This window comes from Cervus elaphus, chromosome X (genome assembly GCF_910594005.1).
Source record: "Cervus elaphus chromosome X, mCerEla1.1, whole genome shotgun sequence".
In the NCBI taxonomy this organism is placed as follows: domain Eukaryota; kingdom Metazoa; phylum Chordata; class Mammalia; order Artiodactyla; family Cervidae; genus Cervus; species Cervus elaphus.
Genome location: NC_057848.1, coordinates 25,549,252 through 25,559,024, shown reverse-complemented (window position 1 = coordinate 25,559,024; position 9,773 = coordinate 25,549,252).

Below are 9,773 nucleotides of genomic sequence, written 5' to 3'. Positions count from 1 at the left end.
ATGGCAGCTTCTCTTGAAGCCTTTCCAGTAGTCCCTTTGGGTTTGGGCGTCCACTCCCCATTGCTCAGAGCTTCCCCGCTCTGGCCTGGCCTGTGCCACCTCTGACAGCTGGCGGCTTTTCTCCCTTTTCACTCCTCACCCCTGAGCCCCCTTGTGTGCCTGCTGTTGCCTGCCACTCTGGGGTACCCTGGGACCAGCTCGGATGAGGAACTGTTTGCAGAGGAGGGGAAGAGGGGTCCAGGGTTCACTTTCTGGCTACTGCCTGCTCAGGGCTGACAGATAAGATTCCTGTGTCTTCAGTCTTGCTAAGGCTCTGTATCCTCATGGCCAGCATGGCTGAAATTGGAGCAACCTGACTGTGGTGCACATCACTGTGATGATTATAACATGCAGATAAGACCCCTCCCACCACCCGTCTGGGTCAGGTGTCCGCTCCCACATCCCGACACTCGGCCTCAGGGACATTCATCAATAGGACGAAATGGGGTATTCACTCTCATGTGTGGCCTGTCACCTGGGTAAGAGCACCGCCTAATACACCTGCCAGGACCCAGGACATGATGAATGACTTCCATAACTCTAGCTCACATGGGGTGAGTGCTCATGGTTTTGAAAATGCTTAACTATTGTCAAAGTGTCCCCTCCATCATCCTTCTGTTTGACATTTGCCAGAAAAGATGGACATGACTAAAGACTGGGCTCTTACTTTGAACTTCTACTTTTTTGTAGTTCGGGAAGTGCCATCCATTGGATTTTAAAAATTGTCTTAGGGATAGATTGGCAAGATCTGAGTATCATTGGTATTCCATGATGATCTTAGTTTCTTCTCTGAGGGAAACTTCCTTAAGGCCAGTTTTGGACCCTGCAGACAAAATTTGAGTCCTCCCCTCTCTGCGGTCTCCACCAAGTTACCAGCTTTATTTCTTTGTTGTGGTTCCAAGTCTGGGGCTTGCTTGAACACGTATACAATAGTGGTGTGATCTCTTGGAGAGATGGGCAGAAAACTTATTATTCTGGACATTATTTCCCAGAAATCATATAGTATGGTGTATGTCTGTGATGTTTGATACTTCTTAAGCATCTTGCTGTGAAAGTGCTGCACTTAATATGCCAGCAAATTTGGCCACTCAGCAGTGGCCACAGGACTGGAAAAGCTCACTTCTCATTCCAATCCCAAAGAAAGGCAATGCCAAAGAATGCTCAAACTACTGCACAATTGCACTCATCTCACACACTAGCAAAGTAACGCTCAAAATTCTCCAAGCCAGTATTCAGCAATAGGTGAACTGTGAACTTCCAGATGTTCAAGCTGGTTTTAGAAAAGGCTGAGGAACCAGAGATCAAATAGGCAACATCTGCTGGATCATCAAAAAAGCAAGAGAGTTCAGAAAAACATCTATTTCTGCTTTATTGACTATGCCAAAGCCTTTGACTGTGGATCACAATAAACTGTGGAAAATTCTTCAAGAGATGGGAATACCAGACCACCTGACCTGCCTCTTGAGAAACCTGTATGCAGGTCAGGAAGCAACAGTTAGAACCAGACATGGAACAACAGACTGGTTCCAAATAGGAAAAGGAGTACGTCAAGGCTGGATATTGTCACCCTGCTTATTGAACTTATATGCAGAGTACATCATGAGACACGCTGGGATGGATAAAGCACAAGCTGGAATCAAGATTGCCGGGAGAAATATCAATAACCTCAGATATGCAGACAACACCACCCTTATGGCAGAAAGCGAAGAAGAACTAAAGAGCCTCTTGATGAAAGTGAAAGAGGAGAGTGAAAAAGTTCGGTTAAAGCTCAACATTCAGAAAGGTAAGATCATGGCATCCAGTCCCATCACTTCATGGCAAATAGATGGGGGAAAAGTGGAAACAGTGGCTGACTTTATTTTTCTGGGCTCTAAAATCACTGCAGATGGTGATTGCAGCCATGAAATTACAAGACATTTACTCCTTAGAAGGAAAGTTATGACCAACCTAGACAGCATATTAAAAAGCAGAGACATTACTTTGCCAACAAAGGTCCATCTAGTCGAGGCTATGGTTTTTCCAGTGGTCATGTATGGATGTGAGAGTTGGACTGTGAAGAAAGCTGAGTGCTGAAGAATTGATGCTTTTGAACTGTGGTGTTGGAGAAGACTGTTGAGAGTCCCTTGGACTGCAAGAAGATCCAACCAGTCCATCCTAAAGGAGATCAATCCTGAGTGTTCATTGGTAGGACTGATGTTGAAGCTGAAACTCCATTACTTTGGCAACCTGATGCGAAGAGCTGACTCATTTGAAAAGACCCTGATGCTGGGAAAGATTGAGGACAGGAGGAGAAGGGGATGACAGAGGATGTGATGGTTGGATGGCATCACCGACTCAATGGATGTGGGTGGACTCCGGGAGTTGGTGATGGACAGGGAGGCCTCGCATGCTGCGGTTCATGGGGTCGCAAAGAATCGGACACGACTGAGTGACTGAACTGAACTGAACTGAAGCAATCATGAATTTCAGAAGTGATATTTTTCTGGCAACAATTGACAGTGCTGTACTTTCCTCACATTTTTAGAAAATGATGAAAAAAAAAACTAAAACTATTCAGCTTGCCAAATCTCTACCTTCTATAGTTTTCAATGGTAAAGAACTGCCATTATGATGATTGACAGCAGTGGTTCTCATCCTGGCTTCCCTGGCTGCTGTCTTGGAGGTTCTGACTGCACTGGTACCAGTGGGGCAGCCTCAGATATTTGAGGAGCAAATAGCAACTTTGGCTAAAGTTGGAAACCACTGAACTACAGACTTGGAATCTGGTGCTAATAAAATCAGCAAGCAACTACTGAATAGGCCATTAAAGACTTTTAAATGAAGTGCCCTGCAACTTTGGATGCCTTCTGAATACTGAGCATAATATCACAGTTTATTAAATGTTATAGGAACTGTGTGGATTGGCTGCATGAGGGTAACATGATGGCAGCCCTGGGCCTTTGTCATTAGTGGATGTAAACATCTTAGAAGATTGTGGGGCATTTGGGGTATTCACATGGTGCCAATGTATCACCCCACAAATGATCTACCCATTACCAAAGGAAAACTACCTTTCCAGTGGAGAGGTCTGTCTCAATCACTAGTTAACCAAGTGATTAAACTTAGCATCACTCCGAGCCCACTTAGCAGGCTTTTGAGTCTCAAAATGGAGGATGAGATCATAGTTATCACCTTAGCTCTTCCCTGAAGACTGAGATTCAGTGCTAATCATGGCCCCTAATAAACAATTGGTAAGTATTAAGCTTCTCTGATGGCTCTTTGGTTTCCCTATATGTCATCGTAATAGCTAAGACGGATAAGATTGAAATCAGTGTTGCTAATAGATGTTGACTTACATTGAGACAGGACTGAGTTTAAAGACAGGAAGGAACAATTGTTTGAAGCATTAGGAGTTCTAAAGAAAGTAGTATACTGGCGGGGGATTAAAACAGTCAATTTTGAGTAGTTAACTCAATCAAGATAATTTTGTAATAAAGCACAGAACAGCAATCTCTGATTATGTAGTGATTGTTAATGTGACTCCAACACCACTTTCGACTGATACTTTAAATGAACTTTAGATTTGTATATAATGTAAATGTAGTTGTAAAATGTTTCATTAAATTGTTTTACTATTAACACAAGACATTCAAATGATTTTATGAAAATGTAGCCCTGTTTCCCTGGTCTCTTAAGGCAGCATTTCTCCAAAGGAGAATGTCCCCCTCCTTTGAGAGATGCTATCTGCAAAATGGGGTTTGCTGGTAGAGTTGGCAAGTATTACATATAATAGTCCTATCCAGGGAATCATACTTCACATGAGCATATGAACTGCTTTAACCTTGCAGGAAAGAAACCTGTTGATTTTTGTGGAACCTGGTATTTCCCAAATTTAGCTTACCAGGCAAGCGTTTTTCCTCCATTACAGCAATTCTTAGAAATGCTGATTTAAAGAACACTTGGTTTCAAACAGTAGTGGTATTTGAATACCAGGGACTATCTGAGTTTGTTCACAGCAGTGTAGACTCTAGCATACTGAAAGGGGAGGAAGGAGCCTCCCTGTTCTGGCTTGAAATCCTAACCCCTTAATACCCAAGGTGATGGCATTTGGAGGTGGGGCCTTTGGAGGTGATTAAGTCATGAGTGCAAGGCCCTCATAAGTGGAATTAGTGCTCTTATAAAATAGATTCCAGAGAGCTCCCTTGTTCCTTCATGTGAGGATATGGTGAGAAGGCTGCCATCTATGAATCGGGTGGAGGGCCATCAACAGACACTGAATCTCAGCACCTTTATCTTGGATTTTCTGCCTCCAGAACTTTGAGAAATAAATGTATGTTGTTGAAGCCACCCAGTCTATGGTCTTTTGTTACAGCAGCCTGAATGGACTAAGCTTTTGCTTAAAAAGTCATTGTATTCCTTTTTTTTGGGGGGCGGGGATGGTAGAGGGATGATGTTTCTAGCACCTGAGGAAAGCAAATGGCCTGTTCAGTACTGCTCCCCCCTCAACCACTGCATGAAGTCAGACAATTGTCAACAGGCTTCCTTCAATAGCCTTATGTTAACACCATCAGTATCCACTGGAATATGTTTTGATTATAAGGCCATACAGTGTAGGTAAACCACTTAAGAACTTTCCCGCCAGTTCTCTCATGAGAGTCACTGAACAAATTTGAAGTGGCTTCTGACTAGGCACTTATAATGGGAGAATGCAGAAGTGGAAAGAGGTGTTCTGAGTGGCATCTGGAAGGACACGTGGCTCAATTATTGGCCACAGAGTCACACAGATGACGGGCTCAATCCCACAAAACTGCACCCTCTTGTTCAGATTCCTATTCCAAACCCCAGTTGTCACCCTCTGCTTCTGATCAACTAGCTGCACACCTGACGTTCCCAACAATGCCTCCTTGGGTTCAACAGATCTATAGAGCAGCTTACAGAGCTTGGAGGACATTTCACTTCAGTGTTTACCAGTTTATTATAAAGGATATAGATGGACAGCAGCCAGGTGAAGAGGTACCAGGGTGAGGTCCAGCCAGCTCTGAAACACAAGAGCTTCTGTCCCCACAGAACTGCAGTGTGTTCCCTCCTGGCATGTGGATGCATTCTGGTTCACCAACATGGAAGCTCTCTGAACCCCATCCTTTTGAGTTTTTAAGGAGGCTTCATTACACAGTGTTAAAAAACACATGGACTTCCCTGGTTGTCCAGGGGATAGGAATCCACTTGCCAATGCAGGGGACACAGGTTTGATCCCTGGTCCAGGAAGATTCCACATGCTGCAGAGCAACAAAGCCCATGGGCCTTAACTACTGAGCCTGCACTCTGGAGCCCAAGAGCTGCAACTACGGAGCCTGCATGCTACAACTGCTGAAACCCATGCACCTAGAGCCAGTGCTGTGCAGCAAGAGAAGCCATAGTAATGAGAAGCCCATGCACCACAATGAAAAGTAGCCCCTGCTCACAGCAATTAGAGAAAGCCCACGTGCAGTAATGAAGACTCAGCACAACTAAAAATAAATACATAAATTATTTACAAACTCCTATATATACCCAATATCAGTCAGTTCAGTCACTCAGTTGTGTCTGACTCTTTGTGACCCCATGGACCACAGCATGCCAGGCTTCCCTGTCCATCACCAGCTCCCAGAGCTTGCTCAAGCTCATGTCCATCGAGTCGGTGATGCCATCCAACTATCTCATCCTCTGTTGTCCCCTTCTCCTCCTGCCTTCAATCTTTTCCAGCATCATGGTCTTTTCCAATGAGTCAGTTCTTTGCATCAGGTGGTCAAAGTATTGGAACTTCAGTTTCAGCATCAGTCCTTCCAATGAATATTCAGGACTGATGTCCTTTAGGAAAAGAAAAGCTATGACCAACCTAAATATCAAATTAAAAAGCAGAGACATTACTTTGCCAACAAAGGTCAGTCTAGTCAAAGTGACTAAACTGACTGATATTGGGTATATGTAGGAGTTTGTAAATTATGTATTTATTTTTAGTTGTGCTGAGTCTTCATTACTGCACATGGGCTTTCTCTAATTGCTGTGAGCAGGGGCTACTCTTCATTGTGATGCATGGGCTTCTCATTGCTTTGATAGTAGGAGACTTTAACACCTCACTCACATCAATGGGCACATCTTTGAGGCAGAAAGTCAATAAGGCAACAGAGATTCCTAAATGATAACAATAGAACAGTCACACTCAATTTATATTTTCAGGACATTACATCCAAAAAAACCCAGAATATACATTCTTTTCAAGTGCACATGGAACATTCTCTAGGACTGACCAAAAACTAGGGCACAAAAAAAGCCTCAATAAATTTAAGAGTATAGAAATTATTTCAAATATCTTTCTAACCACAATGGCATGAAACTATAAATCAACCACAGAAAAAGAAATGAGTAAAAAATGATTACATGGAGGCTAAACAACATGACACTAAAAGACCAATGGGTCAACAGTGAAATCAAAGAAGAAATTAAAAATGCCTTGAGGCAAACCATGAAAAAATAGCCATACAAAATCTATGGGATATAGCAAAAGTATTCTTACAGGGAAGTTCATAGCAATACAGGCCTTCTTTAAAAATAAGAACAATCTCAAACAACTGAACTCATCACCTAAAAGATTTAGAAAAAGAACAAACAAAACCTAAAGTCAGCATAAGGAAGGAGATAATAAAGATCAGAGAGGAAATAAATAAATAAAGATTTCAAAATTTAAAAAGTCAATAGGAGGAATCAACCTGCCTGACTTCAGACTCTACTACAAAGCCACAGTCATCAAGACAGTATGGTACTGGCACAAAGACAGAAATATAGATCAATGGAACAGAATAGAAAGCCCAGAGATAAATCCACGAACCTATGGACACCTTATCTTTGACAAAGGAGGCAAGGATATACAATGGAAAAAAGACAACCTCTTTAACAAGTGGTGCTGGGAAAACTGGTCAACCACTTGTAAAAGAATGAAACTAGAACACTTTCTAACACCATACACAAAAATAAACTCAAAATGGATTAAAGATCTAAATGTAAGACCAGAAACTATAAAACTCCTAGAGGAGAACATAGGCAAAACACTCTCCGACATAAATCACAGCAAGATCCTCTATGACCCACCTCCCAGAATATTGGAAATAAAAGCAAAACTAAACAAATGGGGCCTAATGAAACTTAAAAGCTTTTGCACTACAAAGGAAACTATAAGCAAGGTGAAAAGACAGCCGTCAGATTGGGAGAAAATAATAGCAAATGAAGAAACAGACAAAGGATTAATCTCAAAAATATACAAGCAACTCCTGCAGCTCAATTCCAGAAAAATAAATGACCCAATCAAAAAATGGGCCAAAGAACTAAACAGACATTTCTCCAAAGAAGACATACAGATGGCTAACAAACACATGAAAAGATGCTCAACATCACTCATTATCAGAGAAATGCAAATCAAAACCACAATGAGGTACCATTACACGCCAGTCAGGATGGCTGCTATCCAAAAGTCTACAAGCAATAAATGCTGGAGAGGGTGTGGAGAAAAGGGAACCCTCTTACACTGTTGGTGGGAATGCAAACTAGTACAGCCGCTATGGAAAACAGTGTGGAGATTCCTTAAAAAACTGGAAATAGAACTGCCATATGACCCAGCAATCCCACTTCTGGGCATACACACTGAGGAAACCAGATCTGAAAGAGACACGTGCACCCCAATGTTCATCGCAGCACTGTTTATAATAGCCAGGACATGGAAGCAACCTAGATGCCCATCAGCAGATGAATGGATAAGGAAGCTGTGGTACATATACACCATGGAATATTACTCAGCCGTTAAAAAGAATTCATTTGAACCAGTCCTAATGAGATGGATGAAGCTGGAGCCCATTATACAGAGTGAAGTAAGCCAGAAAGATAAAGAACATTACAGCATACTAACACATATATATGGAATTTAGAAAGGTGATAACGATAACCCTATATGCAAAACAGAAAAAGAGACACAGAAATACAGAACAGACTTTTGAACTTTGTGGGAGAATGTGAGGGTGGGATATTTCAAAAGAACAGCATGTATACTATCTATGGTGAAACAGATCACCAGCCCAGGTGGGATGCATGAGACAAGTGCTCCGGCCTGGTGCACTGGGAAGACCCAGAGGAATCGGGTGGAGAGGGAGGTGGGAGGGGGGATCGGGATTGGGAATAAAGACCTGCCCTCTGTAGTTGAAATAAAAAAAAAAAAAAAGAAGTATAGAGTTGCTGTAAAAATTTAAAAAAAAAAAAGTCAATAAAACCAAGAATTTGTTCTTTGAAAGGGTATAGAAAATTGACAAACCTCTGACCAAGCTCATCAAGAAGAAAAGAGAGAAAATAAATAGACAAAATAAGAAATGAAAGAGGAAAAACTATATGATTCATACTGCAGAAATACAAAAAAAAAAAAAACCATAAGAGAATACTATGAGCAATTATATGCCAATGAATTTGACAACCTAGATGAAATGGACAATTTTTTAGAAATACAGCCCACCAAAACTGAATCAAGAAGAAATAGAAAAAAAAATAGACAACTTGAAAAGACCAATCATCAGAAATGAAATAGAATCTATAATAAAAACAAATCCAAAACACTCCCTACAAACAAAAGTCCAGGACCAGATGGCTTCATAGGTGAGTTCTACCAAATATGCAAAGAAGCACTTATACTGATCCTTCTCAAAGTTTTCCAAAAGACAAGAGGATGGAACACTTCCAAAATCATTTTATGAAGCCACCATCACCCTGATACTGAAACTAGACAAAGACACTACCAAAAAAGAAACAGTCCAATATCTTTGATGACTATAGATGCAAAAATTCTCAACTAAGTATTAGCTAACTGAATCCAGCAACACAAAAAGAAAAATCATACACCATGACCAAGTTGGATTCATCCCAGGGTCACAAAGATGGTTCAGTATGCACAAATCAATCAGTGTGATACACCATATCAACAAAGGACAAAAACCACATGATCATTTCAATAGATGCAGAAAAAGTGAAATAAAATTCAACATCCATTTATGATTAAAACTCTTACCAATGTGGGTATAGAGGGAACATACCTTAACATAATAAAAGGTATTTGTGACAAACCCACAGCTAATCTAATACTCAATGGTGAAAAGTTGAAAGCCTTCCCACTAAAATTTGAAACAAGAAAAGGAAACCCTCTTACTTTTCTTCAACATTATATTTGAATTCCTAGCCACAGCAATTAGATAAGAGAAAAAAAAAAGGTATTCAAATTGGTAAGGAAGTGGGTAAAACTGCCATTGTATATAGATGACATGATATATATATATATATATATATATATATATATGCAGAAAATCCTAAAGAGTCCACACAAAAACTACTAGAACTGATCAACAAATTCAGCAAGGTAGCAGGATTTAAGATTAACATAACAGAAATCAGTTGCAGGGGGTGGAGGAGGGAGTGGGGCAGGGTAGGGGAAGAAACTGTTTGCATTTCTTTACACTAACAATGAAATATCAGAAAGGGAAGGTAAACAATCTGTTTTAAAATTACACTAAAAAATACTTAGGAATAAACCTGACCCAGGAAGTGAAAGACATATGCTGAGTACTAAAAGAACATTCTTTTAGTTCTGCTTCCCTGGTGGCTCAGTGATAAAGAATTCCCTTGCAATGCAGGAGCCATAGGAGATGTGGGTTCGATCCCTGGGTCCAGAAGTTCCCCTGGAGGAGGGC